At 46.2% G+C, this 23395-nt stretch overlaps 1 protein-coding gene across 3 annotated transcripts in view; it reads right to left on the reverse strand.

Moving 5' to 3' along the window:
- SMARCA2 (SWI/SNF related BAF chromatin remodeling complex subunit ATPase 2) overlaps positions 1 to 23395 on the reverse strand; it is a 1761756-nt gene that overhangs the window by 1008928 nt on the left and 729433 nt on the right. The gene's annotated exons all lie outside the window — the stretch shown is intronic.

The following is a 23395-nucleotide window of genomic DNA, read 5'->3' on the forward strand; positions in this document are numbered from 1 at the left end:
TCCTTGTGAAAGATCAGATTGCTGTCACTCACAGTGAAGCTAGCTGATAGACGGAGAGAGACAGAAAGACAGAATTTTAATAAACACAAAAGGTTATGGTTAACACCAGACCTAATTAGGGGCCCAATTATTAAATACAGTCTCAAATGTGCACACATGTCCTTGCATCAAGTACAGGTATGCTACTTTTATGACTTCACAAGTAGGCCAAGAAATAGTACTCCTAGAAAATATTAGTGAACTGCATTTTAGCATGAGCAAATAGCCAGGTGTAGATTTGCTCATGTGAAAATATGAGTGTAAGTTCACTTTCCCTCCAACCACTTTTTTTCCCAACCCTGGAAGAAGTTTTATGTCTGCCATTGTCAGAAGTAAATGTCCAACCTTTCTCAGTATGGAAAAGGATTAGAGAAGAGTTCGTGAAAACCCTTCAAACAAACATGCAAGCTAATAGGTTTGCACAGACTCAAAAGGGCATTCCAACCCTGGAATCGTTGCTTACCATTCCCTTCAGCCCCAGTATGTAGATCTGCGGAAACGTGGCAACCTAAGGGAATTGCTAGTATGCAAACCTTACTATGGAAGGAGCCCCGGCATAATCAGAGAGGATATTTCAGAGCTCTTCTACATAATTAGATTGCTGTCATAATTTGTCGCTACATTACATGGCACAAAAGGGACAAGTGGATTTTGTTACAGGACAAGTAGATTTATGAAGCAACCTGCCCCATGGACAATTCGATATTTTATTAAATTCCACACCCCTGCTCTGAGGATTCCACAAGAGTGGGATAACAAAAGAGGAGCAATCCTGGAATAAAATGACATTCCCGTTTCAAGTCGGGAACTTCATCATCAAGGCGAAGTATAGTAACAACCTGCTCACCATCGAGGACTGAGTCAATGTCGAAGAGGAGGTGGCATTTGACATTGAGACAATCAATATCTGGAGAAACCATAAAGTCGAAACATAGAAGCCATTTGACGTTAAGAGGCCTTTTGGTGCCGAGGCACACAGAATCTGCATTTTCTATCTCTAAAGCTTCTGATTGGATCAGAAAAATGAAAGCTAAAAAACTTCAGACAACTTCGGATTCAGAAAACTCAAGAGCGTATTCGCCATCATCGCTGGCAGTCATTCCAGATTCTCCAGAACACCATAATTCTCAACAATATTCACCATCTCAACATCCACTTCCTCAAGCAAAACCTCCACTTCCCTCACCTCGCCTCCTCCTGCTCCTCAGACTGCTGTGCCGTTGGGGGCTTACTCTCCAGCAAGCCCACCTGTAACACCAAGGAGGTCTAAGTCTCCACCACCAAGGTACAGATCTCGTCACAGAACAAGAAGTTACTCATGATATTTTAGACAAGTCTTTTCTTCAAGTTATTCATCTCGATGCAGACACAGGTACAGGTCCAGGACGCGTTCCTAATCCACAACATCCTCGAACACACTGAGGCTTCCCCTCCTTTGACTGAGTCTCACCGATCAATGACAAACATGTTTCAAGAAGGCTCCTACGAGGATCTAGTAAACTGAAAATGTTGTAACCAGATCCCACAACACCGTCGTCTGTGATTTTTCAAAATTTCAACATTCATCAAGACCATTCCTACAACTGGTTCCAAGCCTATAAGAATGGGCTACAAAACTATTTTCTCTACCTGCTTCAGCAAAAGCTGCCCCAGCCATTAGCCTAAAAATATATATATATATATATACCTACACTACTAATCCTTTATCTACAGTTCCACCATACCAGGAGAGTAGTAAACTTGACTCTATGGGGAGTAACATTTTCTGTATAGCAGCTACATATATGAAATTGATAAGTGTGACTGCCTTCCTAGGTAGGTATGTCCGATCTTTATGGGACTCCCATCAGCAATTTGTGGATGATCTGCCAAGAGACTGAAGAGAAGCTTTCAATGAAATCCTGAATGAGGGCATAATGGTGTCTAACCAAGTGATTTGTGCTGCTGTTGACTCATTCTTAATAGTACCAAATGGTTATTGCCACGGATAAGCCTTAAGACGACACTCTTGGCTTTGATTGACTGCTCTCAAACAGGAGTTTTAGCAGAGAATTAGCAATCTACCTTTCTCTGGTACAACTTGATTTGTAGATGGCTCGGATGAAAACAGAGGGAGACCCTAAAAGCTGTTGGTCTGGAGAAATGTAAGGAGCAAAAGTAAAATTCTTAATGACCTTACGAACGCTGTTATTATCCTCGGAGGGTTCCACTCCCTAAGTGGCCCAAACGTCAGTAGCAGCAAAGGCCTTTCCAACAACAGCTAAGGCAACAACTGAAAGGGAGAGGTGCTCACCAATCAGCTCCGGCATGTAAACTTCCTCCAGGAAATAAACTATGACCCTATACTTCCCTTTCTTCCATTACCCACCTTGGGGGGCGGGGGGAACGTGGGAGCATTTACAATTACCTGGAGGAGTGGATTTCCATCACAAAAGACGCATGGATACTAAATTTTGTACAGAATGGTTACTGTCTCAGATTTATCTGTCCTCCACCAGCAATACTACCAAAAACATCCAATCAGCATCTAGCAATACTTCAACAATAAGAAAAAGTTCTCCTGCAAAAGCAAATGATGGAGCCTGTACCTCTTTCCCAAAATGGAAAGGTAATTTATTATGGTTATTTTTTGGTTAAAAAGAAGGGCTCAAAGACCAATTTCAGACCCATCCTAGACTGTGGCAGCTCCTGCGCAATGGCGGAGGAGCGTCGCCCCACTGCCTGGCGCAGAGCAAGCAAACAAAAATAAAACGATGTTCTAGCATCGTTTTATTTTTCGTTTGCCTGCTTGTGCATGGAGGGGCTGGGCATGTGCTTGTGCACTACCTAAGTGCTCATGTGTGTTTGGACGGCCGTCTCAGGCCGACCAAAACACACATGCGCACCTAGGTTTCTCCAGCCCGGCTGCATTCAGTGGATTAGCCAGGCTGCTTTGATGAGGTGCTAAGTAGCCCCTGGGGTGAAGGAACCATTCTGGAAGGAGAGGGATCTGCTGCATAGGAATGCCAGAGCAAGGGGAGGGGTTGTAAACAATGATCTCCAACAAGAGGAGGAGACAGGCAGAAGAAACCAGTTACGTTTACGGCCCTATCCTCTGAACCTAGCCAGATTTCAGGCTTAAGGAAGGAAGGTGCAGATGCCAGGGGAAGATTTTATGGAGATGAGCCATCCTGGAAGTTGGTTCAGCCACCTCTTGCCTCTCTGCTTAGACTACAGCCATATTGAATTTTAGAGAAATAGTGCTTTCTGGGAGACCATTGTGCCACACTTTGGAGGAAATGGTCATGTTCTGGGGTGTTGTCCTGCAATTCGTTGCACTGAAGTGCCCTCCTATGTGACCCCCTGAGAACACTGAATAAGTATCTGAGAGGGGCAGTGCATCTCAGAGCGGCTGCTTGAAACTAAAGGAAGAAGGGTCCATACTGGAAGTTTGATTTGCACCAACCAGGCCCTGCACTCTGACTGCTCCTGCTGCACAATCTGGAACTACAGCCCTGTGGATCAAACCTGCTTCAAAAGGACTAAAGAGTGGACTCCCTGCAAGCTACAGGTTAACACAGCTCACCTGGACCATCACCACCAAGAATCCCCTGCCTGCAGTACTACCAGTGGATTTGTAAGGGTTTTGTCCAACTGGATTGTGGGAATTGAAGTCCCAAACTTTCAAAGATCATTTTGGAGCTTCCAGACCCTTGGATTACGTTTTGGACACTGAGACCCTTAAAACTTCAGGAAAAAGTTCTGGAAGTTTGGAGAACTTTTGAGCAACTTTAAAAAAAAAAAAAAAAGGCTCCATAAGTGGACGACTCGAACTGGCCAGCCAAACCGGGGACCCTCAACCGCGAGCCGGCAACCCCTCCAGGTTCGCCCCACTGGAAAGCTCGAGAGGTCCGACTTCCAAAGTTTGGGCAGGAGCTGGTCAAAACCCACGCCGGCAAACCCCCACAGAATCCAGCCTGGTGAAGAGTATCAAGGGACCCCAGGAGAAAAAGCTTTGTAAAAGTTTCTAAGTCGGAACGTAGAAAAGGTGACCGGGACCAACCGTGAGTCAAGCCGCCCACCTACAACTACGAACCGGTCTTGTTAACCCCACTGGAAAGCTCAGAAGATCTGACGTCCATAGGTTTGACCGGGTGCTCGTTGGAAGGCAAGCAGGCAAACATTCACTGAATCCGGACTGGCTGAGTGTTTCAAGGGTCCCCTGGAAGAAAAGCTCCGGTAAAGTTTAGAAGTCAGCAGGTAAAAACTTTGACCAAGACCTACCGTAAGGGGTAATCACACAGGGCTCCATCGGCCTGAAACTTCGACTTTGTCCCGGTCTAGCGTGACCAGATGTCCCAATACGTTAGAACTAAGGGTAAACCCAATAATCACTGGGACCTGGGTAACATACAGTGGAAAAGAAGTGGTCCCAGAGTATAAATGGAGATTTAAGAAAGATCAACAAAAATTGCAACAATTATAAGGCAAAACCATAGTGTTATTTAATCACACTAGGAACAGGCAAATAAATGCATACAGTAAATCACACTATTTACAGATGTGCAGGGTGCCACGGGGGTGGGAAGGGAGTGAAGGAATGGGTAGGGTATTTGAGTAAGTGACATAAACAATTTCAAAACAATGGTACAAATCAATTGTTGGGCACCTTAGTGGCGTGCCAAAGGTTCAAAAGTCATTCATGAACAAAATCAAATATTATTGCCAGGAAGCCATATACAAATGAGAGTTCACAGTGCTCAACGCACTATTGAGGGTACTGGCAGCTGTTAGAATCGAGCGAGCTCAGTCGGGTACGCCGTCTCTAGAGGCTGTTTCTTTGGTGATTCGTCTCACCCCACATACCGATTATACAGCGGTGTGTTTCCGATGGAGTATTCGTTTCCTCCTTTTTCCAAATAATAAACGTGACTTTCACTCCCACCTGACCTTGGAGCCTCTATGCCCAGATGCCAAGCTGTCACTGACTTGATGCCTTCTTTTTCTCTGGTGCCTACCTTCCCCGGTTCACCATCCTCTTCCGTCCTGAGGAAGACCCCACCTGTAAGGAATTAATTTACCTACCTTTGAAGAGGGGTCGAAACGTCGACATCCCATCATGCCAGTACCCTCAATAGTGCGTTGAGCACTGTGAACTCTCATTTGTATATGGCTTCCTGGCAATAATATTTGATTTTGTTCATGAATGACTTTTGAACCTTTGGCACGCCACTAAGGTGCCCAACAATTGATTTGTACCATTGTTTTGAAATTGTTTATGTCACTTACTCAAATACCCTACCCATTCCTTCACTCCCTTCCCACCCCCGTGGCACCCTGCACATCTGTAAATAGTGTGATTTACTGTATGCATTTATTTGCCTGTTCCTAGTGTGATTAAATAACACTATGGTTTTGCCTTATAATTGTTGCAATTTTTGTTGATCTTTCTTAAATCTCCATTTATACTCTGGGACCACTTCTTTTCCACCAGATGTCCCAATAGGCGCTACAGGTTTTTATGTGCTATAAAGTGCTAAACCTTTAAAAAAAAAAATCATATATCCAGTTTCCTACATTGGACTTTTAGCATTTTGGTGTCATTTTAAAGATAAAAATCTCCTATTTTTATAAATTGGTGTTGGATATTTATTGTGTGTTGCGTTTTAATTATTTACTGAACTGGTGTTTTTAAATGCTTTACATACCTGTCTCTGAAGTTAAGGCTGCCTGCTCGTAGCCAAGCTACCAAGGGTTGAGCATGGGAATAATTTTACCTATTCTGACTCCTAGACTGTTAGTGGCCTTATTGCCAAGCCAATGGCAGATGCATATTTGCCACTACTAATAACCCACTTTCCAACACAAAGTCACAGACGTAACCCTTGTTAGTCAATGTCCCGATAAGAACTGAGTAATGCCAGTCAAGATAGCCCATATTTCGACCCAGTAACTATTACAGTTTACTTCTAACAGATTAAAGGGCTGACATGTCATGCATTAAGCATTTAGAAATACGCAAGTCTCCATGAAAAAGGGGCTCACTTTTGTTTTTAACCTACCAAAGATACAAACTCTGGTGAACTAGTTACAGGAAATTAACTTGTTACCTGTACTTCAACAGTACTGGTTCTTTCACAGCTTTGCATGCTTTTTGATTAAATTAGCAAGCAGCTTTATCTGTACTAAAAAGACAAATAAACAAGTTACTTCCCTTTTGCAATGTTCTGTATTGTGAATATTCTACATGCAGAATCTTTCATAGTTGAATTTTCAGACTGGACCAGGAAGTTTTGCAATAGCTCTCCTACGCCAAAAGGTGGGGCCACAACTTAGTCTTAGCTCGGTTGAAAACCAAACATATCACATCACAGAATCATCCAATGTGTCACCCTGGCTCACCGACCTCAGTTCCCCATCCTTTTTTCTTGGCCAGATGCAGGGGACGAGGTCAACAAAATATAAAAAATGTGCAGTGTATAAAAAGTAACAAGCAACCTTTTTTAGATAGACACATTAACATTCCCCAGAAAGGGGAGGCAGGCAAGATTGGATCAGGAATCTGTAGGTTGACCGAATACACCAGAAAGATCATTGCCAAAAGTAACCTATTCTTATGTTTTGTTATTCAAATGCAGATTCATTGCCCCCTTAATCAATACGTAATCAGTACCTTCCAGTAGGTGGTGGTCAAACCAGGAAGTCCTGAAACACAGGTATGCTAAAATGGCCATCCATGCTTACTTCAGGTTTGGAACAATAATATTTGGAGAAGGTGTGCACAGAAGCCCATGGTGCAGCTGGCAGATATCTAGGACAGGAACACCCCTGGACAGCGCCGAAGAAGTGGCCTTCATCCTGTGGAGTGGGCCATGTCCTTAGGATGCTTCTTCTTAGCAAGAGTATAGCACAATTCAATGAGAGATGGTTCCCGTCTGGATTTCCTGGCCTGCTTTATGAACCAGCAGAGCCAAGGAAATACTAATCGTCAATCTGTAAAGAAATGTGATGAAAGGACGAAGCATGCATATGTGGTGTAATGTCAATCAAGAAGTTGCAGCTAGATATAGACTCTACCAAATAAGGCGTTACCGATGGTAAGTAACTTGTTCATCTGATACAGACATCTAGCCACAGATTCCTTACCTTTGAATAGATACCCAAGTAAAACCACCAACCCCCAGAGGTGGGTCTGTGGACCAATTTCAAATAAGTAAGTCCTGCAGGACCGAACGGGCGAAGTGCCCATTCCTACGGACGTGCCTGTCCAGACAGTAATGTTGGGTAAATGTGTACAGAGATGCCCATGTTGCAAGGCTTTAGGAAGCTGCTTCTTGGCCAGGACGTCACAGATTTTGATGCAGAGCATGACCTATCTAGAAATAGTTCACTTCTGCACCGCCCGACCTTTCTTCACACCAACATACCCCACAAAGAGTCGGTCGGTCATCAAGAACTCTCATGTGCGATCACGGTAGAACGACAACGGGCTTTTTGGGTCCAGTCAGTGTAGTCGCTCTTCTTCTTTAGAGGGATCTGGAAGAGCGTAAAAGGTAGGCAGTGTGATAGATTGGCCTACATGAAATGGGGTGACCACTTTCGGGAGAATGGCAGACCTTGTGCGAAGCACCAATTTGTCAGGATAGACTGAGAGGTAAAGAGGCTTAGACGATAAGGCCTGCAGTTCACTTACTCTATGGACAGATGTAAAAGCCACAAAGGAGGCTGTTTTGATTATGAAAAGCCTGAGGGGACAATTATGCAGCGGCTCAGAAGGAGTACACATTAAACAAGCATTGGCATAGCCAATAGGTCTCGCTTTTGGGACCTTATAAGTGTTTAGCCATGCAACAGTTGCATAACTAAATACTTATAAGGTCCAAAAAGTGAGACCTATTGGCTATGAGCGGGAGAAGGGTTACTGTTTCATCTACATGTACCTGTATAAGGAGATCTGAACTGCTTAACATGACACTGAGAGCAGGCAAACAGACCGTGCAGCTACAAGCACTGTCCGTGTATTTATCTCCCGTCTTCTGATAGCGGGTTTTAATGCTTTAGCTTCATTAACAAATTATGCGTGCTGTGGTAACGATGGCCACCTCGAATAAACAAGAAACAGAAGTGTTACTTTGTTGAATTGACAGCATGTCTGATTTATGCGGTTTTACCGCCATGAAATGCAGTGGACAGGAAGCGGAAATAATAACATCTTTTTATAGAAGCCTTGCCCCGTGGCAGTACTGTAGTCAATGTTTATTTGAGGTGCAACTATTTGTCAATGAAACTTGATGCCGTGATGCTGCTGTTATGTTTTGTTGTAAACGGAGATTGCTAATCTGTCAGGACTAGATATTATCGACACTGGGAAGATGAAATGCCAAGACAGTCCGCCAGTATTTGAACTTTTGTCCTGCAGATAGCACACCAAAGCCTGAAATAGAGACAGTAGGCAATGTATGTACATTACCAGCTATATTGCGGAGTGCAGAGGCTGGGGATGGGGTACAGGGTGCAGAGGTAAGAAAGTAACAATAGTGTGAGGCGCCGGGAAAGGAACCGGACGGATGAGTGAGAGATGGGAACTGTTTGGAGATGTGAGAGAAATAAAGGGCAGTGGGCTAGGAGTGCAGATTGGGACAGTGCGGAGGTAGATGAGGTGAGAAAGAAACAAGCGGGTGGGGAAGAGATGGTTGGGGTAGTAATAGACACTGTAAGGGTAGATGGGTGAGGGATTGGTGGATCGGTGAGGGATTGACGGATAGACCGATGAGAGTCCCGGTCGGGGGGGACTGACAGCTAGAATGGAGAGCGAGGAGGCGAGCGGATTGGGAGAAGCAGGAAAGAATAGTGAGAGAGGCGGGTGCAGGTGAGAGCGATAGGTGGATGGGGGACCGCAGGAGGGAGCGCAGGGCCGATGGGTGAGTACACGAACTGAGGGATGAAATGCGGACGAGTGACTACTTGGGGTGGAAAGAATAGTGAGAGAGGCGGGTGCAGGTGAGAACGATAGGTGGATGGGGGACCGCGGGAGGGAGCGGAGGGCTGATGGGTGAGTACACGAACTGAGGGATGAAATGCGGACGAGTGACTACTTGGGGTGGAATGAGCGGTTGGAAAGTGTTAAGGGGTGGGGGAAGGAGTGGAACGGGTCAATGGTCGAAGGATGTGTGGGTGAGTAGACGGAGCCAGGGTGGAGCGGTAGGGCATGGCGAAAGGGGCAGACGTGCAAGTATGTTGTGATGGGCGGAGGGGGAGTCAGGGTAAAATTGTGAGCGGCTTAGGCAGAACGAAGGGCTGAAGTGTATGGGAAGGAGTTAAGAGAGACTAGTAAGGGCTATAAACCTCCGATGTTTGGCATTCTGTAGCCCCAAGGACAGAAATACACAGGCAAAAAAAAAAAGCAGGCTGGCTGGCGAGTGGTGTGCGATGTGCGCGCACCATGACGAGAGAGGAAAGCCATATGGCGCCTCTGCTCGTCATTGTGCGCGTAACCGCACGCCCGTCGCCAGTGCACGCGCCAGTGGCCTGAAGTGCTTCCCCAAAAGTGGATTGCATGGCGGCACGATGCACGTGATTGTGCGCGTGCTCGCCATGCAATCTGCTTTTGGGAGCACTTTTGGGAGCCCCTTACTAAAGTCTCGCTGAGCGATCGCTTACGCGATAGACAGGCAAGACCTAAAAAGGTAATAACCAAATTAAGGTCCCACTGAGGCATAATTAATTGTGAAGGAGGGAAGAGATGGACAAGATCTTTTAAGAACAATAGGGGATATGAACAATGAGGGTTGGTCAGGCATCTGCAAAAAGGCAGAAAGAGCAGACAGATAGCCTTTGGGAGTGCCCAGAGCAGAGCCCGGTTGGGCACGGGAAAGATTGAAGAGCAAAACGTCAGAAAGGGGGGTGGAAAGGGGATCAATACATTTTTCTGCACACCATGTCACAAATTTCTTCCAACGACAGACGTAAACCATCTTAATCGAGAAATGCCTGGCTGCTAAGATGACATTACAGCCTTCGGAGGAAGGTCGAAAGCTGTCAACTGTCGGCACGCAATCTCCAGTGCAAACAGGACAGGCTCAAGTGGAGAACCCTCCCCTTCTGCTGCGACAGAAGATCCTTCTGAAGGGGCAGCCTGATCTAAGTATTGATGGCCATGCTCAGTAGCTCTGGATACCAGACTCTCCATGCCCAGTCCGGAACCACAAGGATGACTAAGGCCCGGTCGTTCCTGACCTTCTTGAGAACTCTGGCCAAGAGTGATATGGGCAGAAAGGCATACAGGAGGCCTGAGCTGCCTTCGAGATAAGCGTCTCTGGGTGAGGTCCACCTTGGAAAGTTCAGTGCACAAAACTGCTGACATTGCGCATTCATGGCGGAGGCGAACAGATCTAAGCAAGGCTCTCCAAATTGTGGAAAGAGACCTTGCGCCACGTCCAGATGGAGACGCCACTCGTGATCTGCTAGACATCAAGACTGAGTTTGTCTGCTCTTGCATTTAGGGAACCTGCCAGCTGTTGAACCACCAGGGATATGCCCTGCTGTTCCAACCATGTCCAGAGACGCAGGGCCTCTTAACAAAGGGTCCACAACCCCACCCCACACTGTTGCAGTACCACATGTTAGTGGTGTTGTCCGTGAGCACCTGCACTAGCCTTCCCTTGATGAAGAGTAGAAAGGCTTCCAATGCCAGTCTGAACGCATGGAACTCGAGCAGCTCGATGTGGAGTCTAGATTCTGCCGGAGACCAGAATCCTCTGATCTCCACTTCTCCCAAATGGCCGCCCCAGCCCAGGAGTGACGCATCTGTCACTGCTGTGAAATCTGATTGGGGAAGGAAGAGCGGTCTGCCTTTGACCCAATCGCGATTCGTTAGCCACCACTGCAGATTTTTTGCAGTTAGCTACGTGATATGGACCATGTCGGAGAGGGTCCCCATATCCTAGGCCCATTGCAACTTCAAGCCCCACAGCAGAGCCTACATATGCCATCCGGCATGTGTCAAGAGCTGGATGCAGGAGGCAACGAGTCCCAACAGCCTTAGGGTCTGCTTCTTCGAAACCCACAACAGAGACTGAAACATTAGTATTATAGCCTGAATATCCTGGACTTGCCTCTCGGCAGGCTTAGCTTGAAACTACACTGTGTCCACAACAGCTCCGGTGAAGGGAAGTGTCTGAGAGGTAGTCAGGTGTCACTTTGGCATGTTGTTAGTGAACCCCAGTGAGTGCAGAAGGTTCCCCGTAGTCCGGAGGTGGGAGACGACAGCCTGGGGCGGGCCTGCCTTTAACAGCTAGTGTTCGAGATACGGAAAGACTGGCACCACTGATCTCTGCAGATGAGCTGCAACCACTGCGATCACCTTAGTGAACACCTGAGGGGTGCTGGTAAGGGCAAAGAGGAGTATGGTAAATTGAAAATGCTTGTGGCCTACCATCAACAGTAGGTAGCGCCAATGGGCAGGCAGGATGGGAATATGGAAGTAGGAGTCCTGCAAGTCCAATTCTACCAGCCAGTCTCCAGGGTCCAGGGCAGACAAGACCTAAGCCAACATGAGCATTTTGAATTCATCATTCTTGAGGAAGAAGTTGAGGGCTTGCAGATCAAGAATAGGACGAAGGCCTTTGTAATTTTTGGAGACCAGAAAGTAGCAGGAATAGCAACCTCCTGCTCCTGGAAACCGCTCTATGGTTCTCTTGGACTAGTAAGCCATGACTTCCTAGCGGAGACGGGACAGATGGTCCTGCGTCAGGGGAGTGAGTAGCCCCTACGGACAATCTGCAAAACCCAACTATCTGATGTTATGGAATGGCAGTGGGACAAGTGATGGCGAATCCTATCGCCAAGTGGATGTCCATGGTGGTAAAGGTTTAGAGGATGTAGCTGCCGGGGGAGGGGTACGGGGGGCAGATGGTGGACTGACCAGACTGCTGGTTACCTGACCGACTAGGTCTGTGGGTATCACGCCCTCGTTCACACAGAGGCTGGGGAGTATTCACAGCTCGATGGCTGGGCGGATATTGGCATGACTGAGAGCTCCTTCCGTAGCCACGAAAGGAGCAAAAAGGCGAATTGGGGGGAGACATGCTACTGTAGAAAGGCCCGAGGACTTGGCCGTAGCACGACTGTCCTTGAAACGCTCAAGCACCAAATACACCTTGTCTCAGAAGGGACGGGTGCCATCGTAGGGCAGGTTTGTAAGAGAAACTTGGACATCTCCTGAAAAGCCAGTCGTTCTCAACCAGACATGGAGCATCAGAGCCAACGTCAATAAAACTGCTCTGCCCAGTGAAATGAGTCGGCCGTGTTGAGTCCACATCATAGTGTGAACTTTCCTGCATCTCTCCTGTCAGTAACAACCTGAAAGAGGATGGCCCGGGCCTCCTCCGGGATCTATGGCAGCACTTGCACCACTGTGTTCCACAGAGTGTGGGAGTAACGGCCCCAAAAGCATGCCGTGTTCACGGACTGAAATGCCAGGCTGGCGGAAGAAAATAACATCTATCCTAAAGAGTCCAGCCTCTTGGATTCCCTATCCAGGGGGGTGAGGGGTGATGCGAATTTGCCATAGGATGTTGAGGCTTGGACCACCAAGCTCTCTGGGGTAGGGTGTTCGGTGAAGAAGTTGGGATCCCCAGGAGAGGGGAGGTTGTGGTGGGCGATTGTTCTTCTCACAGGAGTCCCTGTGTTGGGTTTGGACCAGGTCCCCAAAAGGAACATCAGTGAGGGCGAAGTTGAACTGGAATAGCGGTTTGGATGTGGAGACTCCCGGTTGCAGCACCTCTGTCAATGTTAGCCTTGACTGCCACTGAGGGCAACTGAACGCCAAGAACCTCAGCCACACTCCGAACCACCATTGCATATGAAGCTCTCTCCTCAGTAGGGGGAGAAAGTATACCAGTATCTGAAGAAGTTTCTAGTCCACTAGCTTTATACAGTTCCTCACTCCAGTGCATGTTAGGGTCTTCCTCATAGGGCTGGTATTCTGCAGGGTCCAGTGACCCCTTCCATACCTACCCGAGTCCTAACTCAAGGGAATAGGGCTGAGGCTCTGATTTAGGATGCAATGTTCATGCTGGTGTCAGATGTGGGGTTGGGAGACCCTCCTCCAGCTCAGTGTCGGATCAGAATAGGGACGGCACCAGCAGCGTCAGGAGCGTCAAGATTGGGGAAGGTCGAGATGGCACGACCAGTGCCAGTCCGGATCCAGGAATGGATCCATGAAGGCCCAATGGATCCATGAAGGCCCAATGGAGCCGAGGCCGGAGCCGCAGGCACGGAACCAGATGGGACCCCTTCTGACCCCATAGGGCTGAAGGTGCGCCGAATGGGTCGGGCTGCCCAAAAATGAGCTGCATGGCCATACAAGAATTATTTCAGTTAGACAGAGGTTGATCCGGCGCACAACGTCGGGGAAGCGCAGAGTCGGCCCAGGTTCTACCGCGGAGCCAGGCCTTGAATGTCAACGCTCCATTCTTGTCTCATCGGCCAACAGGCGAGGCAAAGTCGATGATTTCCTTGACTACTTTTTTTTTCTTGTGCCTCGACTTACCCAAGTGTCCTGAGGACTTGAAAGGGGAGGGGGACGGCCTAGGACTCCGCGAGCGCTCCCGAAACCGTCCTTTCGACCAGGACCTAGATTTGTGTGGCGTCGCATGCCAGGCCACCATGAGATTTAGTAACGGCTCAATCAAACCGTTTGATTTCATGGTGTGGCAATCGCAACACTACTTCGGGTTGTGGTCATGCCACAAACACCACAGGCAGACAAGGTGCGGGTCCGAGTGGCAAAAAGGACCACTGGAAGAGTGCTCCAGGGCATAGATAGATTGGACCAGGTTAAGATAGTACTCACTGTCTGCAAGGTGGCACCAATTGTGATCAGTGACCCTCACATTCAGGGATACCGGCAGATCATCCACGATCAGCTAGACCTCCTGCATCACCCCCTCAGTGCCTCCTGGCACAGATGATGAGAGCCCACAACTCCTTGCGTGTTGTTATATCACATCAAAGTTGAGTTGTGTGTGGTTGGACGGTAGAACCACCTTCAAGGCTAGGTCTATCACTTGGAGCTGAAATGGGTTGATGTGGGATTTCCTCATCGAAAGGGTCCAGCATCTTCTGCTCTCCAGCACATTGAGATGGCTCCGTGAACAAAGGGAAGATGCATTGATTATCAAAGCAGAGGGTTAAAAAGTCTCCAGCAAGTAAGGTGTTTCTCCACTAGCTACCACTGCAAATCCCGAACCACCACCTAGGAAATCACAATGCTGTCCATGAGGACTACCCAGTTCAGGGAAAACACCACTGTAGGGAGGCCATCAATGAAGCCACTGACTCCACTATGTCCAGGCCAGAACAAAGAATGTATTTGGTGCATCTTGCTGATTTCTCACAACCTCTGTGAAATGAGGAAAGGGGCATGATGAGCTGTGCATCTATCACAAGGAATGTGAGCACTAGGACATAAAGCAAGTCAAATTAGAAGATTGCAGGGTGAGAGCGGTGAAAATCCCACAGACGAGATTTTCTTAGAACTCTTATCCGGGGACATGAAGAAGTAGTAGTCGGAATTCTGTACAGTAGAAGAAGCCTTGACCACAAGGCTCTCAGACAGTTCAAGTACTTCCACTTTACTTGAATTGTCTGCTCTCATTGAGTGGGAGTATGGTTAAATTAGCAAGAACCTCACAAGTACAGTATTTTTGGTTAATAGTTAATCGTTTTTCACATCAATAACCTGCCATTTTCACAGCCTCTATCTTGACTGTCCATATACTTTGTGAGCACCAAATCTTTTTTTATTACCAAATTGTGGCACATTCACATGCTTGGCACTTTTTTGATCTCATTATTTGTAAAACTCCCTTTCTGATGTTTTCAGATTCTATGGACCAGTTGGCCCTCTATAATTATAAGTAAATAACTCTAGTAACACCAAATATCCCTTGAATTGATCCACTGATATTTGTTTTTTGGTAGCTTTCACAGGCTTTTCGCTTAATATCACATTGTCCTCAAGAAGACCCTTAATTGAATGCAGGTTGAAATGTTGTTGATGTAATTGACTCACAAATTTTTAATCTTAGCCCTTTGAAATGCTTTGTGATACAATGGAATAATCCTGTACCAATTATTTTGATATCCTCTGTATGTGCAAAGTGTTCTCTGTAGGAAGGATCCTAATCCATATAGAGCACGGTAAGCAACTGCTAGGATTGAAGTCAAGGCGTGTCCTGGAAACAAATGGGAGCAGATCCTGTCACCCTCCTTTGGTAACTTCAACTCAGAGGAGGAAGTTTGAACGTTTGCCTTTGTTCTGTCAACTGTTCCCGTCTGTCCTACTCCCATATGGGTAATCTCTGTTAAAAGGCCAATACCCCTGGCTCCCTAGGCCCAGAGTCCAAGTCACAATCCTCTGGAAAGCAGGCTCATTGACTCCAGCCAAGAATGGGTATTGAGCCTTAGAGGGTGAGATAAGTTGTGAAACTATTTCTAAGCTTATTGTGGCTAGGGCAGTACACAAGAAACATTTTATACAGTTACTTTTCCACTAAAGAAAGTTATTAAAAATCAATTTTCACCATGAAATTAGATTTAAAAAAATGAGTAGTAAACAACTGTCTTATTTTGTTACCATTTTACCAAGCAAAGATATAAATTAAGGGTTCAATTATATGTAGAACTGTTCATGGAGAATCTAGCTTAATCTGTACAAGCAAGCTGCTTTAAGGTGTTCAGTCACTCTGCAGCCCAGCCAGAGCATACTACTACACCTGGTAGCTCTATAAATTGTTTCAAATGGGGGCGCTAGAGAGTCCAAAGCTATATGGCCGCGCACCCTAATGCAGCTCTGCTGGTCATGAGCAATAATCCAGCAATTATCCTGAAATCCAGCGTTCTATACTGTCCCCAAATAATGCCCCTGGAACGGCAAAGAATTGTGTGCATTGTGGCGACTCATCTGTCTCCGTGGCCAAGAGAGAGCTGCTAAACAGGCAGTCATAACGACAAAGAATGAAGACTTAGAGGCACACTCTCGCTGCAACAACTTATGCATTACAAGCATTCTGGAATCGACGAAATGTAGGCAAGATGGAACTGTATGTGGAAACCATGCGAAAAGACATTTTTAGCTCTGACAACCTATCACACTTAATGGTGGTGGAGAGGGTGCACCACTCCTGGGGCTTCTCCGCGCCACGTTGCTCAACTATTGGGACCGCAACACCATGCTTAGGCCGTCACATGAGATGAAAGAGATCACCTACCAGGGGAACTGTGTGACTTTCTATACGGACTTTACAGCATCAGTTCAGGCAGTCAGCAAAGAATTCCTAGCTATTAAACAGAAACTTCAGAAAGAGGAAATTTGTAACACTATGATTTATATAGCACGTCTTCTCCACGCCTAAAACAGAGATGGACTTCAACAGAAAACTTCCCAAGCGCCGTCACAAACCACAGGAAGCGGATACAGACGTTGAGAACAATTGAGCAGTTAAGGTCATGAGCATCATAGATAACAACAGATGGACATGGATCCAACATGGTGGGCTTGAGGCCTTCTGGGGGCAGCGTGAGCCATGTGGGATGACTAATGCCATGCAGATTCAGGTAAACTGGTAGATAGAGGGGGTTGTGGTCTGTGGGCTCCATATACCATGCACTTAAGGTATGTTACTCCTGACCTAGAGCTCTACGGCCACTGCTCTCACAGGACGTCTCAATGCCCTAACCACAAATGACTCAAGTAGGCGGTAACTACTGTAACTCCCGGCCACCCCCATTCACCAGGATAGTTACTGGGACTCTGGCCAACCCCACGAGGGTATACCCAGTCTGTTTGTTAACTGTAATACACCAGCATCTGCCGGTGAATATCATCACCTAGTTTTGAATACCTGTTTTTTGTTTCTAGGGTTTAGGGACATCTTTGACAAAAATGGAATGCTGAAGTGGGGTTTGGGGGCGGGGGGGATGGGGGTGACGTATACCAGCTTACCTGGACAGACACTACATCCAAATCGGCTTTCTACAGGAAACGCAGCTGACGCAACACTCTACGCACAGGTTGGGTGCCCGCTGGGCGGCGACACAGCTGCCTTCTCATACTCCCAGTACTCAAGGGGAGTGTTGATATTAGTCAAGCGAAGAGTACCTTCAGTGTCACTTACACCGAAACAGACAATAAAGGCAGATATGCCATAATGCAAGGCAACTCATGAGGCACTTTGGTGACCATAGTTAACATGTATGGCCCCAACATTGATGACCCAGAATTCTACAACCAACTATGGAACATACTTTAGTTTCTCACCCCATATGCCATTCTCTGGGGCAGAGACCTTAATACATACTTAGACGCAATCTGCGATTGATTGGCACGTACCGACTGGCAAGGTAGATACTCTGCCACGATTCTGTGCGAGGGCGTGGAGGACTCTGGACTGGGGGACATGTGGAGGTTGCCGAAACCCTGACAAACAGGAGGGCACCTTCGCCTTCTCGGTGCATGGCTCATGGTTCCGTTTGGACTACTGGCTGGAGACCCGAGAGGTGAACACCTGGGCTATGGACATCCATCATTTAGCTAAAACCCTTATCGGATCCTGCAGCGACAAACTGACTGTGTCTATCCCCACATACATTTCAAACAGTTCACATGGAGGTTTAAGAAAAACACACTCTAAGAGAAAAACGAAGGGTAAATGGAGGGAGCGGATACCCTCTGGGAGGCCTTCCAGGTCACAAAACGGGGAGTCTGAATTAGCACCCAGGCCGGTGTCCTGCGTGACACACACAATTGTACAAGATAGAAAACACAATATGTACACTAGAGCGGGATTATGAGACTGCGCCGTGACAAAGCACACTCAGAATGATCAGGGAACAAATATCAAACTACAATACAACAGCAGAGAACGAAGTGCATCACCTCTCCCCGCGTCAGGCAGCATTGGGGTTCAGTTGGTGAGTTACGCCGACGACACCCAGCTGGTGTTCTCTTTGAATCAGGCTGCACATTCATCTTTGAATTTGTGTAACTGCTTAGAAGCCGTTGCAAGCTGGATGGATCAGTCCCATCTTAGGCTGAATGGTGGAAAGACAGAGTTGATGTTGTTGGGACGACAGGCTATATTTGACAACTCTACTTCCTGGCCCTCTTGTATGGGTCCTGGCCCCATCCCTAAGTCTGAAATTAAAAGCCTGGGGTTCTGGCTCGATGTAGAACTGTTGTTTATAACTCGGGCTAGAAAAACAGCTGCCACCTGCTTTGGGCTCCTGAAATCCATGCGTAAAATCCTTCCACAATTGCCGGAAAAAGCAAGAAAAATCTTAATACAGTCATTGATTCTATCCAGGATAGATTATGAGAATGCACCCTATTTAGGAGCCCCGGTCTCCGCGATTAAACAACTTCAGGTTTTTCAGAATTCGGCGGCAAGGCTACTTACGGGCACCAGTCACCGCTTATCAGCCAGACCCGCATTAAATACCCTCCACTGGCTTCCGGCGAAAGAGCGGGTCCATTTTAAGTCGTTGTGTATGGCACATAAAATCATCCACGGGAAAGGTCCTCCCATCTTAGAAAACATGGTAATGCCCTACAAGCCCTTTCTAAATCTTCGCTCTAACGACCAGAATCTTGCAGTGACTCCAAGAATCAATAGATCCCGCTCCGGTGGCCGTCTTTTTTCACTGAATGTATCCAAATTGTGGAATTCTCTTCCTTTATCTTTTCGCCAAGAGCCCAGTCTTCTTGTGTTCCGGAAGAAGCTAAAAACATGGCTCTTCCCGAGAAATTAGAGATCTCAGATTAGCTAATGGTTCCTCTATTATCCTCTGGTTATCTTTCCTGAGCGCTTGGATGCTTTCGAGTAGCCATGCGCTATATAAGAGCCTTTTCAATTCAATTCAATTCAATTCAATGGGTATACAGGGAGGGAGGCCATCCAGGTCGCACCTGCCACATCGGTTGAGATCCAGCTGGGCACACAGCCACATTTTCAAGATTACGGACTCTGGAGGGGGAAGAAAGATATAGCACACCGGCTATCCTCTCCGCCTTCACGGATTTTTACATGCAGTTATATGCAGCCAGGAGGTCAGCAGCAAAGGTAGAGATTGACATGTGCTTGAATGACGTGGCTCTGGCGTAGCTCTCACTGTGTCAGAGGGAATATCTGGTTTAGCCAACAGCTGAAGAGGAAGGGAAGGAGGACATACGCTCGCTCACCAATGGCAAGGCCCTGGGCCAGGATGGCCTGACAAGAAATTTTTTATAAACCATATGCAGATATCCTGGCACCGCATTTACATGCGGTGTACATAGAAGCATACATTAGGCTAATACTTCCCCCTCACCCTCCGAGAAGCCCTAATAGTAACCCTGCTAAAACCCAACAAACAACCAGAAAATTGTGAGTCTTTCCAGTGACCACTGTCACTAAAAAATATCAAAACAAAAATACTGGTCAAAATACTGCCGACAAGATTACAGCCGCTGATGACAAATCTGGTCCTGCTGGACGAGTCAGGCTTCATGCCGTATCGCTCCACAACATATAACTTAAGAACTTTATGTGCGCTACTACACTAACTAAATCCTTCAATGGTAGCGGCGGTATTACTAGACGCTGCCAAAGCATTCAACTCTATTGAGTGGACATACATGTTTACTATCTTATAATGCACGGGTATGCCTGAGGCCTGTCTCAGATGGGTTTTGCTACTCTACACCAATCCAAAGTCGAGAGTACGTGTCAACAGACACATATCAGAGACATTGCCTGTGTGCAAGGGCATGCACCAAGGCTTACCCCTGTCCCTGATCTTATTCCCCTAGCATGAATGACTCAGCAAAGATGCAAACACCACGCTGCGCATTAGACTGAGACCCATTAATGTCTCCCTCTATGCAGACGATGTGGTGCAGTACACCTGTGACCCTGGATTACACCCAACACCCATACTTGGTGAACACACCCACTACAAATGGCACTCTGGTCTCAGTATAAGCTGGGTAAAGTCAATCATATTTCCACTGACTCCGAGCACACGGCCACACTCGGTGGAATTTCCCCTAGAATGGAGCACAGACTTTGTTAAATACTTGGGGGTCTGGATCCACAGAGACCCGGATCTGGTGATTCAGGAAAACTATAGGAGAGCAGTGTCCAAGTTGTAGGAGCAAGTGACCAGATGCTCCAGAATGCCGCTTTCAGTGGCAGAGTGGCAATAATGAAAATGATAGTGCTCCCTCGGTTCCTCTACCTCTTTGTCAACATCTGTAAGTACTACCTCGGCAATTCTCCAAACAGTCAGGTCACACATGATTACAGTGGCCCGGGTGGGGGAAACAATCCAGGATCAGTTGGGACACAATGACACTGCCATATGTGCAAGGAGGTTTTGAGGCTCTGGAGATAAATCTATACTACCTATGTGCCCAGGCGCACTTCACACATTATTGGTACAACTCGCATGCCAACATACCACTGGAAGCTGATGACACACACCCCCAACCACTCAGCGCCATATTGCCGCACAGACGCACCAAAAGGTGAGATCAACACTATTCATTGCAACACAGCGGCATGGAGGAAACTGGATGCGTGCTGGAAGACTTCCCTTGTACACCCCCACACTATCCCTTCGATATAATCCAGAAATATCGGTAACCCACAAAGCTGGGGCACTCACTGTACTCGATAAGGCCAATCTCAAATCAATGAGGGATTAGTTTCCAGAGGGAAAGGTTATCACCATAATAGATTTCTTGCATACACAACACCTGACACCACTACTGACATACATATATTACCCCATTAGAGCTGCCATGAGGGAGCGGTTTCCCACTTTCCCGCTAGAACCTTCAACACTCAGTGCCCTCCAAATCTTACTGACCAGCCCAACACGACGATGTCTCATAACCAGACTATAAGACGCTGCCCAAAAGGACATTCTGCCCCTATGGAATGTAGCCTTAGACAGATGGAATGATGCTCCTGACAACTCTGACAGTGGAGGAATGGGGTTTTGGATGTGCACTAACACACAGGCTCACACCAATAATTATAACTTATGCATAATACTCTTTCAGTACCGACAACAGATGTACTTTACCCCTGCCCGACTGCTCAGGTATGAGTTGCGGGAGAACGCCAACTGCTCTTGTTGCCGGATGCAAGAGGCAGACTTTCTGCATCTGGTGTGACAGTGTGATCCGATTGGGCGGTTCTGGGAGTAAGTGGTAGCTGATTTATCTACCACGGTGGAGGAAAAGGTCAGTTACTCCCCACAACTGAGCTTACTTGGTCAAGCACTTGCAGCCCACACACCATACGATTGTGGCAGTAGCATTATTACTAGCAAAAAGTAGAGTGGCTATGTATTGGGGTAAATGAACAGCACCTAAACAGTGACTGATGGATATGATATATTGCAAAGAACAACTGGAACTATACGATGAAGAACTGCCACCATCGTCTCTTCCAAGAGACATTTGGAGCCCCACCACGGTGCATTTACTGACTTCTTCAGACATAACCAAAAGCTAAACGCAACTGGGGGACGCTGCAGGGGGAGGAGGTAGAGTCGCTCACAGTATTTACCATACTGCTACATTTAGAATGCAATATGCTTGTAATTGTGGTAGCTGAAGATACTATGTTGTATCAATGTTATATTTTGGAAAAACTTAAATAAAAAAATTAATTCATAAATAGTTTCATATACGTGGGTGGTCCAAGTACACACTGCAACACACATTTGACTACTATGCCACCGGTGTATTTTCCACAAGATCTACCATGGCCTTATAAGAAAGTTAAATAAAACAAATTGTATGGAACCAATTTACCAGCACCATTTTAGTGGTAGAGCACGGGCTCTTTGTCACTGAACAACAGTGTTGCAGTGCACAGAGTCCTAAAACCAGCAAAAAAAAGGCACGCACAAAAGTCAGAAAACCCAGGCTGATCACGCAGAAAAGGCTACCTTGCTGCAGATTTTTAGAAGGGTTTTGGGTTAGTCCATTCTGCATACAGCATGTGGCAATACGTCAGCAACCTTTCCTATTTGTTCTCTTGTACTGCAAGTGACGGCATTTTGCATAATCACGTGCGCATCTGCTTACAAAAATGCACTTCAATGCCAGAGATGGTGGATTAATACTTTCCTTCTCCAATGCTTTTTTCTTTCCATTCTTTCTTGCATTTTTGTCATCTGTGTGTGTTTAACCTATGTCTTCAGGTTACAGTAATTCAAAGCCAATAGTAACTTTTCTTTGTGACAATAACAAAAATATTTTGAGTGATGTGCTTAAAACTAAAGAGGGTTTCTATAACTGTTCTAAGGACACCTGTCTGCTTTTTTTTCTTCAGTTTATTTGTGTGGCATTTTCTTGCAACAGAAAAAAAAACTATTGCACCAGCTTGCCAAGTCCAGATGCACTGGTTTTGCCTGTGCTTGTTTAATTAATGTCTCTGAATTTAATAGCCTTGCAGACTGCAAAACATGCCTAGGAGGGTCTAGCAAGGATTTGTACAGTTGAAATTGTCTATAAACATGGTTTGTCAAAGAGAGTAATTAACAACAAAACCCTTGCCATTATGTTAGTGATTTTTTATAACAATATACCTGTTTATAGGCTTTATCTCAGGGTAATAAAAATTCATCAAGCATCTGACATAATTCCTCAATTAACCAATTACACCTATGGCTTGTCACCATAAACAATTCAGTTGTGTTATATTGAGAAGAAGCTTTCCAACATGGCAAACATCGGGTACACATTCTACATTCCTTAAATTATAATTATGTACTAAATTGCAATTGGCAAAATAATTTACAACCCTCCTAAGAAGTTAACAAGGAACAGTGTACAACTGCTACACCTAGGGTTTGCCAGAGGAGGTAAATAACACTAAAGCCCTGGTCTACTACAGTAATCTGTGAGAATCCATGTAACAAAATATTTGTCTACATGCTTTAACAGAGAATATTAATCCACCCTTGAAAATCTGTTTTTCACAACTAATAAACCAGGCAACTGCTTTTTTCATAACTTTTCATAATAAACAGATCAGATCAATAACATCAGCCATAACGTTTACCAGTGAAGCTATGAAGCCAAAAGTATTTAACATTGGCTTTTCACCATAACCATCTCACATTGACTGTACTGAGCATAAGCTTTCCAAAAAGACTACCATCAGGCATACAATCATAACATTACAAATATACACACAATTACAGTTGGCAAAGCAAACTACAATCCCTCAAAAGAGGTTCTCAAATGGATTATCACAATGTAAATCCAGTGCCCCCTGTTGTTTTCCAAAGGTGGTAACCAACACCAAAACCCTAC

The sequence above is a fragment of the Triturus cristatus genome, chromosome 2_1, assembly GCF_964204655.1.
Source record: "Triturus cristatus chromosome 2_1, aTriCri1.1, whole genome shotgun sequence".
Taxonomy (NCBI): domain Eukaryota; kingdom Metazoa; phylum Chordata; class Amphibia; order Caudata; family Salamandridae; genus Triturus; species Triturus cristatus.